The sequence below is a fragment of the Haemaphysalis longicornis genome, unplaced genomic scaffold (assembly GCF_048455015.1).
Source record: "Haemaphysalis longicornis isolate Haplotype H1 unplaced genomic scaffold, Haemaphysalis longicornis Haplotype H1 scaffold_5, whole genome shotgun sequence".
Lineage (NCBI taxonomy): Eukaryota > Metazoa > Arthropoda > Arachnida > Ixodida > Ixodidae > Haemaphysalis > Haemaphysalis longicornis.
In genome coordinates, this window is record NW_027526385.1 from 163971408 (window position 1) to 163982642 (window position 11235).

General features: G+C 45.0%; 1 long non-coding RNA gene across 2 annotated transcripts; it reads left to right on the top strand.

Annotated features, from left to right (window-relative positions):
• Nucleotides 1–8701: 8701 nt before the first annotated feature.
• Nucleotides 8702–10590, top strand: LOC144139498 (uncharacterized). 2 transcript variants are annotated; one of them, XR_013316233.1, is made up of 5 exons: nt 8702–8938; nt 9880–10006; nt 10083–10162; nt 10218–10304; nt 10374–10590. It is a non-coding gene; the product is annotated as an uncharacterized LOC144139498 (long non-coding RNA). The 2 variants fall into 2 exon arrangements; XR_013316232.1 differs by having other exon boundaries at nt 10083–10304.
• Nucleotides 10591–11235: the final 645 nt, after the last annotated feature.

The window sequence follows — 11235 nt, forward strand, 5'->3', positions numbered from 1 at the left end:
CTGTTCGCGCTCAAACTTGCCACGAAGGTCGCAATTTGTGGTCTATTTTGTTTGATACCGGGAACAGCGACGGTACTTACCTGTGTATTCTGAAAATAAATAAAAACGATTTTCGCCTATGGGAAAATGGCGGCTGATTTGCACGTGCGAGCCAGCGCAAGTTGATGTAGGGACGACGGAACCACCTGCAGAGTGAAACGCACGTTTGGGATTCACGTACGGAGCCAAATGGTGCAACATACGATCAGAAAATGCACCTAGAAATGAGCTAGCAGACGATCAGAAAACCCGGTTTTCGGGCTCGCACGTCCAAATCGCCGCCATTTTCCCATAGGCGAAAATCGTTTTTATTTATTTTCAGAATAAACAGGTACGTACTACCGTTGTTCCCGGTTTCAACCAAATTATCTTCGTGGCAAGTTTGAGCACGAACAGAGCGGCGGTTCGCTCAGGAAAAATTTTTAAAGTGCTCCCAATTACCGTCGCAACACACTATGTGCCAGCCAGACTAGGCGGATACTTTTTGCAATGCCCAGTGCGTGCAGCCATGGCTCCTCGGAGCTGCCGGGGAAAAGCAGTTCCAATCTCCATGCTAACAGCAAACTGTCGCCCCCTACGCCCGCCGCCAAAAACAACGAGGGGCGGAGAGGCGAAAGGAGGAACTCCGCCGAGCACTCAAAACCACCAAGAGTGGCCCGCCCTGCCAGAACGCAGCTCTCCCACGACCCAGACCCCAGCAAGAGGAAGAGCCCCGTCGAGGTCGCAATCGAAGCACAAGTCGAGATCCCCAACGGCCAGCAGCGCCAAGCGCCAAAGCCAACGCCACGAGATGGGGCGCCACTCCCCCCCCCCCCTCCCCCCCCCCTGATCACGTCACAGAAAACAGCCGATAATGGAAAATCGGTAAGCTTCGATGGCGGGGCCTCCCACCCCTGCGCCTCGCACCCAACCCCTCAAACCCCTGTCAAAGAACTACTAACTGAGCTAGCTAACATTACAGCGGAAATGGCTGCCCCTACCCTAGTAGCACAAATTGTTGCCGCAACGTTTCTGCCGTGTTGCCAATGTTGTGTAACGTTAGGCAACGTTACACAACGTGGTGACAATGTTGCCGAATGTGGGCCAACATTGGACACATTCAGCAACATTCCCGCAACGTTTACAAACCACGTATAGGCAACGTTGCCCGTATGCACATTTTTCACGTTGCAGCAATGTTGCCAAATGTGGGCCAACGTTGGAGACATTCAACAACATGCACGCAACGTTTACAAACAACGTATAGGCAATGTTGCCCGTATGCACGTTTTTTCACGTTACAGCAATGTTGCCAAATGTGGGCCAACTTTGGAGACATTCAACAACATGCACGCAACGTTTACAAACAACGGATGCGCAACGTTGCCCGTATGCACATTTTTTCACGTTTCAGCAATGTTGCCAAATGTACGTGGGCCAACGTTGGACCCATTCAAAAACATTCATGCAACGTTTACAAACAACGGATGGGCAACGTTGCCCGTATGCACGTGTTTTCACGTTCCAGCAATGTTGCCAAATGTGGGCCAACGTAAAATCAGTGTTGGACGCATCCAACAACATTCACGCAACGTTTAACGCATAGGCAATGTTGCCCACATGCACATTTTCTTGCGTTGCAGCAATGTTGCCAAATGTGGGCCAACGTTGGATACATTCATGTAACGTTTAAAAACAACGCATGAGAAACTGCCATTTACACGCTTTTTTCGCGTTGCAGCAATGTTGCCGAATGTCGGCAAATGTCATATTTATGATGATAAATGATTTCACGTGGAGTTACATAAGCTGCCTAAAAATTCAAATGATCCCGTACAGCACACTTGAATGTTTGCGATATAGTTACAGGATACGTTAATTTCGGGAGTGTGGTTAAAAGTGATCAACGCGTACGTAGAGTTTCTACATATCTAGCAATGCTCACGAAAAACCTTCAAATTAACATTGTCTGTGTACATGTTTATCTAGGTTGCCGCAATATTGAGGAATGTTGAATGTATAGCAGCTTTCCATTTATTTATTATGTGAAACGCCACACTAACCCATGTTTTGGAGAAATTACGTCGCCTATAAAAGTTCAAATGGTTATGCCCAATGGACGTCTTAGCCACAGTTCACTGCAACGTTTTTAGATTAGGTTGGTTTAGAAAATGTTGGTTCACTGTACCATCGCCTCGTGTACTTTAATTACTGTACTTTAGCTGCATATAATACGGCACTTACACGCACACGCACGCACATAAATGAAATCCCCATCGTCAGCCTGTCTACTGCAGGACGAGGGCCTCACCCATGCAGGAAAGAAAAGTATTCTTTCCTCCTTGCACGGCACTTGCTTCGCGCCATCTCCGCGACCCCGACCTGCCCCGACATACAACCTCCCCCCCCCCCCCCTCCCTCCTCGCCCGCTCCATCGCAAGGGGAAAAAACGTGGCCGAGCTTTCTCTTCTCGCGCAAACCCTGCCGCAGCCCAAAACGAAGAATCTGACGCCCCCGCGCTGGCTCCCTCCTTCGCCCTGAGCACGGCTTTTGAAGCTCCTTTCATGGCGGCCGAGCTGGTGCGGGTCATTCAAAATGCAAAAAGGAAAAGTGCGCCCGTAGCCGAGAGGCAGCACTCGCACCTTCTTGACTTTGCAACTTCCACTTGTCTTCCGGCACCCTCCCTGCTCAATTTAGCCTCCAACTTGTCCCTCCCTCCCATCCTAAAAAAGAACAAATCTCCCAAACTTTTCTCCTCTTTTCGTCCTATTTCATTCACGAGCGTTGCCTCCAAAATTCTCGAATCCATGGCGCTCGCACGCCTCGAATTACAAGTATGCACGAATCTGCAACTTGAACCCTGGGCCACAGACGGGTTTTCCTCGCCAGCGCAGTGCCATTGGATTCAATTGCCGACCTTGTCTCTGCACTAGAAAACGCGAAGGCTACCAAAAACCGTGGCCTTTCTCGTCCTTTTGAACATTCGCAAAGCCTTCGACCGCTTACGCCACGAGGCTATTCACGATGCAGTAAAACGCTGCAAAATTACTCGGCCGTCACCCTCATCTCCCCCCACGTTACAAGACTGGACGAGGCCCGCCACTCCATCGCGCAAGAACCAAACAAGCAATACCCATACGCGTGGGTTGCATCATGCAATGCACCCGCTCGCATCCCAAGCATCAAATTTGGGTGACAAGAATCCTGCCTACTCAGCAGGCTCCGTAACTGGCTCCGTACTGCAGCCTCCGTACCAGTGCTCACCTACAACTGAATGAGAAAATCAACAGTCCCACTTGTTCTTCATCCACATAAATCAAGCAGCCTAAAATATAGAATCCAATTCGCGAATCAAACATACAGGCAAACCAGATGTCGCTCAAATTCCAAATCAAATAACTACCCGCTCTTCATTTAAAATATGAGTTACAAACAGGCCAGAAAATATTTTGGAGCTGGAAAGACGGGGATGAGGGGAGATTTGAACTAAGACACACTTTGTGTGGCTGGGGCCCCTATACACCACGCTATGAATGCGAATTCTCAGTGTAAGAAAAAATGTAAATTTGTGGACGTCCTAGTGATATCGCGTAATGATGTTATAACACACTTGCAGTGATATCGCATGGATGTCCACAAGCAGATGATCTTGGGTGAAACATATTGTATGGACATCACATGAATGTCCTGAAATGACATTGGATATTGTGACCATTTGTGGATATCCTATGGACTTTCGTGGTTTGCTGGGAATTCAGAGGCAGACCGCAAAAACCCTACATCGATGTGTGATCATTTAGAAACACAGCTCTCGAAAAACTGCAGAAATGCATGTGGAGAAGTGTCACGCTGAGCGTGTAGATTGCCCCATGAAATCTTAAAGGAACCGTGAACGTTTGAACGTTTCTCAAAACGAAAGAAACGCGTGGTGCCGGTCCGACGGATGGCGTAGCCAAACTCGGCGGCAGATCCGTTTATTTTATCCCTCATTTGTTGGATGATCACACAATATTATCTTAGAGTGGATGCAGCCTCGAATAAAATAATACCGCCATTCCGCGCATCGTGCGTTACAAGCCAGGTGCTGCACCGTTCTAAGACGGTCATTTTTTTCAAGATGGCCGCCGGCTGTTCCATGAATGAAATTCGTTTTTATTTCATTTTTTTTAGTAAGCGGGTAAATCTCATCGCCGTTCTTGGTGTTAATGAAAATATACCACAAATATGGCACCTTCGATTGAAGGTTGAGCGCGAACAAAATATTTTTTTGTTCAGGAAAAACTTACAAAAACACTCATTTATTGCTGTATCATTTTGTAAAGCTAAAAAAATACACTAACAGGCTTCGTTTACGTTGGAGAACAGAATTTTAACAGGTCAGGCAGGCAGATTCCCGATCATAGCCAATACTTTCTAGCCTCACTAAGTTATCAGTGTCGTGCGTGAGCTCGCGTCATCCGCAAATTCCCCCGCAATGATCGTGTTGGCAGTGGCATTTCTTTGTGTTGCACATGGGCCCGCGGCGATTTCCTCCACGTGTAAGAAATCGAACTTCTATTATTAGTCACGCAGGCGTAATTATTATAATCATCGAAAAACTACGTCCAATAAATATAAATACAGTAGTCACTCGTTATAACGAAATCGCTTTATTCGAAATATCACTTCATTCGAAATTTATTCTGGTCCCAACCCAAACGGATGCATTTTAGGCCGCATTACTCGAAGCGCCAGAAGAGCTAATTCCAACATGGCGGGTGTGGGTTAAGTGGCGAGCGGAGGCGTCGCCGTGCCGCGGTGACCCAGTGGCGAGTCAGGCTGTCAACATGGCAGGTCAACACAAGCTGGTACTTCGCCGGCGGTTTTCTCGAGCCGGTCATGCTCGATTCAGGTGACCCCCATTTTGGGCAAAACGGTCCAAATGCGTGGTAGGGTCATTGAACTTCGTCGCAACACATTGGTCAAGGGCGTGGACACGACGGTGCGCGAACACTGGCAATCGAACCGTAGAATTGGCAGTGTCGCCGACAACGAGGCGCCGAAGAACTCTTGTGTTGCAAACTTCACGGCTGCACAACTCGGGAAAACAATTCCCAGTGATCATGCAATGCCCCTAATGCGAAACCGATCAGTTTTCATGATTGTGCTTTGTACGCCCAATTAGCGGTTAATCTTTTTATTATTACTATTTTTTTTTTTTGAGCTCAACAAACAACCTCCGTCTCGAGCCACGGCATCTGCGGCGCTTTTCAGCGCAAAACTCTCGTATAGCGTTTCGTGACGCCCGCACGCCCCCTATAAAAGGGGCACTGCCGCTGCCAATTTTTGTGGGCGGCGACCATAGCCTCCTGCATTGCTTGGTCAAATGGTCAAATTGTAGCAGGGGTTGCTCTCGCCCGGCAAGAACATGAAACAGCCACCACAGCTTATTCTGAATAACGTTTTGCTTCAGTGAATACATTATGGTTTGATTCCTCGCAGCTGTGGCGTATAATAAGCTAAACTGGTTTAGCTTTTCTCGAGTGGTTGCTTATATCAATATACCGCTTATAACGAAATTTTTCGCCGTCTTGCTGACTTTGCTATAACGAGGGATTACTGTATCTGTATTCTACATGTTTCCTCTTAGTTTTACGGAATAGCAAGCTCAGTTTAAGCCAATCTTTGCAGCGCGTTATTTGTTTTTATCAGTAAACATGCAATAACAAGACGTTTGTGTTCCCCCTCGCCCCCTACTTGTTGCTTATCCCTGCTCCATTTATGTGTCCCATTTGAACTTCAGCCTTCGTAATATCGCTCAAAAACAGTCACTTTCAAAAGCAATCATGACTTTTCTATACTCGTCGTGCTAGTCGCACTTTTCTTATGGAGTTGATGAACAAATTTTTACTTTTTTACGGTGAGGTGCCCACAATAATTTGAAGATATGACTCAACAACGAAGCACCTTATTTCTATACCCGTTTTTTTTTTTTTTTCATTCACTTTTCCTAAAGGTATATACGCATACGACGTATACACGCAAAAATTTCTTGGCGGCGTGCATCTGACACATGAGTTTCTTGAGGACAGATTGGACTTACAATAACTCTAAGCGGCCGCTTTTGTTGGCTATGGACGCGTTTCCGTGAAGTCCAGTCCCCGCGAAATTTGTGAACGTGTGCAATGAAGCGTCGCTGTGCCACACCTAGTAAAAAGCCAATCAATTAGGCACGACAGTCACGCTCTGAAAAATCAATACCTGCAGTGTAAATCAACTTAGATCCGTGTAAATGACACCCAAATAATGACGTGTTTTAAGCAGAATTTCACTGATGTACGAAACCAACTTTTCCATTTTGCGAATGCGCTCTTATTGGAACATCCGTGCGCTCAACGGTTCGCACCAGCCCCTGCAGGCCGTGTCGCTCATGCAATTGGTATACCGATTGTCTCATCTTATAGTGTGATTTAGTTATTCTAGAAACCCACCACAGTGGCTGTTGTGCTAGCGCTGAGTCCAAGGATTGAGCCCGAGGACGCGGGCTCGATTGCAGGCCGCGGCAGCCGCTTTTTGTGTGTGTGTGTGTGGAGGCGAGAAGCGGAAATGCCCGTGTGTTCGGGATTTCGGTACACGTTAATTAGATCCCCAGGTAGTCAAAATTAATCCGGAGCCCTCTACTACGGTGCGCCTCATCGCCTGTGTATAGCGTCGGCGCATGAAACCTCATAATCAGTCAAATCAGATATTTTAGGGCGATTTTAACACATCATTAAACTTAAAGAGCAAAACACAGCTGCTGAGCACCGATAAAGCCGCGCAGCTTTCACCCTCAACTGTGCGTTGTCACGTATGGCCAACTATCGGGCTGTTTTCGTGAGTCTTTTACAAATGCCACTCGGGTGCGTTTTTGTCCATGTGCATGCCGCATATATCCAGGAAACTGACCAAATGCACAGCGCCTGCTAATTAACCCAACGCGCGCGTGAAACGGACGGCGCAGCATTTCGACGTCGTGAGGCACGAATGAGAACTTGGGTTTCATTGCCGTGTGTTATCTTGCAATCATTATTTGCTGAATAAATAAACAAACTGGAATTTCAACAAGAAAATAGCTTTTTATGCCATCGTCAAATGGTATCTACTCCGACTTGGCTTCATTTACGTTCCATAGCCGCTCACTTCACCATTACATCATACCGAAATTTAACGCGGCCTCTTTACAATGGAGATGTGTTCTTTTGGGAAACGTGCACCATATGGAAAGACAAAGTGATCGGGTATACGCCGTGTTTTTCATTCGACGTGTTGGCCGTATCTTTAAGAAGTTCGCGCACATTTCTTTCATAACTGCCTGAAAACAGCATCCAGAAATGACTTCCCAACTTTCCTTTCCTATTGTTAAAACATTGCGCGCCTTACTTTGGTAGTAAACGGTTGCATTATAAAAAGGTAATCGTGCATCGACAAGGAAAATTTCCAGTTCCATTTTGCTAAGTTTTCACAAGCGACTCGCACTGTTTCTCTCTTAAAGGAGTACTGACACCAAATTTTTGCTTCATGTTTTTATTCGTTAGGTGTAATAGGTGTAATATTTGGTAAATGTTGCCGTGAATGGGTATTCTAGCGATTGCGCGATTACAATGGCGACCTTCGGAAGCCTATTTATGGCCCCTTTAAAGCATGCATGGCCGGGTTGTTTTATGTTGCCGCCAGTATATCCTTAAACAAAAATAATCTAGATAGAAGGCTCAAACATTGCCTTGTTGCTGGATCCTCATAATTGCTCGAAAAAATTAATTTACTGGAGAAATTTTATATGCAAGCTATATAAAGTTCTGTGCATCATATGGGTGTGCGAGCCGTATACATGTCGCCAGCTAATTACAATCGTGTGTTTTCCCTTCATATATACATTGCCGCAGTAATTACGGTTGATTTATGAAATAGATTCAAGCCCAAAGTTCATGTACTTTAAATTGCCCCCTTCTTGTGACATTTAGTCACTGTTATAGCCCCTCTGATCAGCGAACGTTCCAACTAGTCCACACCTTGCACCTTTGTTTGAAATAGACAACATGAAGTGGGCTGTTTTATATTTCAACTTCCCCATAGACATTCCACCTACCTCGAGCGCCAAAGTCAGAGCGCCATGATATTGTAACATATATGAAACAATAAAACAAAACAAAGACCTAACCCTGGTGTGACACCCATTTTCCAGGAGATACTGCCTGTACGAAAGCTCATTGGCCTATTTCAAGGATCTTTTCTTATTATACAAACGAACCTTCCAAGTAACCTGAAAATTTTTGCTCTTGTTCCCTTCCAATAGCATTGCACACACTATCTTCAGATTTTTCCTGGTGTAATTTTTATTCGTAAGAGGTTCCAATGCATCGAACACTTGTCCCGTTCTGCTTGGCGCGAAACGAAATACAGCAGGGCGCCAGGCGTTCTCGGAACCCCGCCTTTTTCCGAGACTTCAGCTGGGAATCAGGCACGCTGTCTCGCGCATTCCTTTCTTCCTGCATGCCTTATTTTTTGTTTTCGTCGACGCTCCGTCCCGTCCCGTCCCGTCCCTTCTGTGTGTCGCGAAGGAAGTTTCAGCAGCCGAGCGCGAGTTGGGGATGGCCGAAAAAAAAAAAAAGACAGAAAGAAAACGCTTTCGTCCTTGGCCAGCGTCTTACCCTCCTCTCACACGCGCACACGTGCGCGCCCCTCGCAGAGGGGTCCTCCCCTCATGCTCCTTTGCGACTGGCAGCCGGCGGTGGGTTGGGAAGAGTAGACGAAATGCGCGCGCTTTTTTCAGAAAGGAGCAGCCATAGTGACAATCAAACGGAATGGAGAAGGAACCACGTCATACGAAATATTGTTGTGTGGCCGCATGTTACGGCGAATATTTGCGGGCCGGAAAGTTCATAGCAACCGACCAGTGAAGGTAAGCGCTCGATTTTCTGAGCTCGCCTCGTTCTTTCGAATGCAGTTTACTTCGTAAAAGAGCGGGAACAGGATTGCCCTCCCGTTTCTAACTTCTAAGCATATCCTTGCTTTTGTGAATGCGTACGGTTGTAAAAGGGGAACACGTATTCACTTAAATTTTATGGAAAGAGTATAATGAGAAATCAGGTGGGCGCTCAGTAGTAGATTTTTTGTTATGATGCTGAAATCGAGTGTATATATGTTCTGCAAGAACCTTGATATGTACGATTGGCTTTTAATTTACTTCTCGCCGCAGCTGCTCACGAACGCGAAAAATACAACTAATAAATATAACTTTGTTATGTTTAATTTCACGCGAGTTTCGGCGGCATGCTGTAACGGAACACAATTTAGCGTTGCAGTTAAGCCATATGTTATCAGCTGCTTATGCGAACCATCTTACGATGTAAAACAACGCCTGACGTCTTTGTAGTATTCACATATTTTCCATGTGAAAGGCTGGTCTACGTCCGATGCTTATAACTATAAAGAAAATAAATGACAAATAAAAATAAATAAATAAAATGATCAAAAATAAATAAAAATAAGAAAATAAAACAGCTCAAGCCAGTTTTTAGCACATTTTTCGAGAGCAAAAGGTAAAATTAGGCAACCAAGAAAATACACGGTTGTAATTTCATCTAGTTGTACATGTAATGTTTCCCTTCTTTACATTTGCCTGTTTACTAATTTTTGTTCGTTGCGTTTTTATGTTTATGGCCATTGAGGTAATTATCGTCCTCTTTCAAGGATTGCCGACGTACCACGTCCTCTTTTTAATTGAAAATTATCTGGCAAGCTGTCTGATCGAAGTCTTTTCACTTAATTACTCAATGGCCTGGAAAGAAAGCTGTAAGGTATTTTATATAATTCAGTATTTTGTCCTTTTCTGTTTTCCAGGGATGCTTGAGAAACCAACTCAAGCGATGTGCGTCATAAAGTTGGCACGGGCATTAGAAAAAGTTAAACAAGCAAGACAAAGTGAAAAGTGAAGAGGCCTGTTTTGCTATAATATTCCTTCCTAAAGGTAAGGTTTTCTCTATTAGCTAAAATTTGCTTCACTTCAGTTTTCTGAACCACTTCTATACACTGTTTTGTTTCAGAAATACCTTATGATTTACCAGCACCACAACATTGACACACGAATAAGCTCATCTGGCAGCAAGCGTCATCCAAACTGCAGGTGAGCTTCTGAGCACCCTGTGTGTTAGAGCAATGCCATTTTGTTTGTTTTCCAGGAATGGCAGTCAAACCTCATTTGAAGTGCCAGTACAAGAAAATTGATGAGGCCATATTGTATTCCAAAAGTCCTGGTGTTCTGAGAGGTGAGACATAGTCTATGCTGTAACAACTTTGCAACTTCTCCTAAACTACAGCTTTTTTTCATTTCGCAGAAGCGTGGCAGTAACAACCCCATGTTACTGGGTTCATGGCCGTCAAGTATGTCATCAAACTGACTTGTCAAGGCAGAAGAACAAGCAAGCCCAGGAGGAGAAAAACGAAGACAACGGCTGAAACAGCGTACTTGCGAAATTCAATTGCTTTAACACAATACGTATTCGGATCGATTGTTAATGGTAAAATAAAACGCACATGTTCTTTCATCTTAAAGAGTGTCAGTGTTGTTATTTACGCTAGCTGGCATGTTCCTTGCTTTAAAATTCCGCCATTTCTTAGTTTGTTATTTTGCCGGACTGCCTTAATTGTGTGTGTTGGTCAGTGTAGGGATCAAATGTATAAACATGCAGTCTAAAATGCCAGTTTATACCTTTCAGGAGTTTATGAGAACGACGTTTGAAGTGCTCGCTTATCATGCAGTCAACAATCGTCTGTCTAGGAAAAAGTTAACTTATAATATTTTCATCTAGTTATTGTTGCATGTATATTAGATACATGTAACTGTAAGTTACCTGTACATTGCTGCAATATCATCGCTTCGTAAGAGAAACATTGCTTGAACGTCATATCAACAGTGCGCGGATGCGGCCCTCGTGGGGAAAAAACGTATCTGTAAAGTCGCGGTAACGTTGTAGGAAGCATCGCTCGAACATGACAGCGACGTTTTCTAAATGTTACCCGCACGTTGGAAAAATATAGCTGGCAAGTTACCGCAAAATTGTAGGAATGTTATTGCAACTTCATAAAAACATTGCTTGAACGTTGCAGCAACGTTCTTTGTATGCTAACTTCATGTTAAAAGTGTGGATCTAAAGTTGCTGCAAGATTGTAGCAATGTTATCACAACGTCCGAATGGT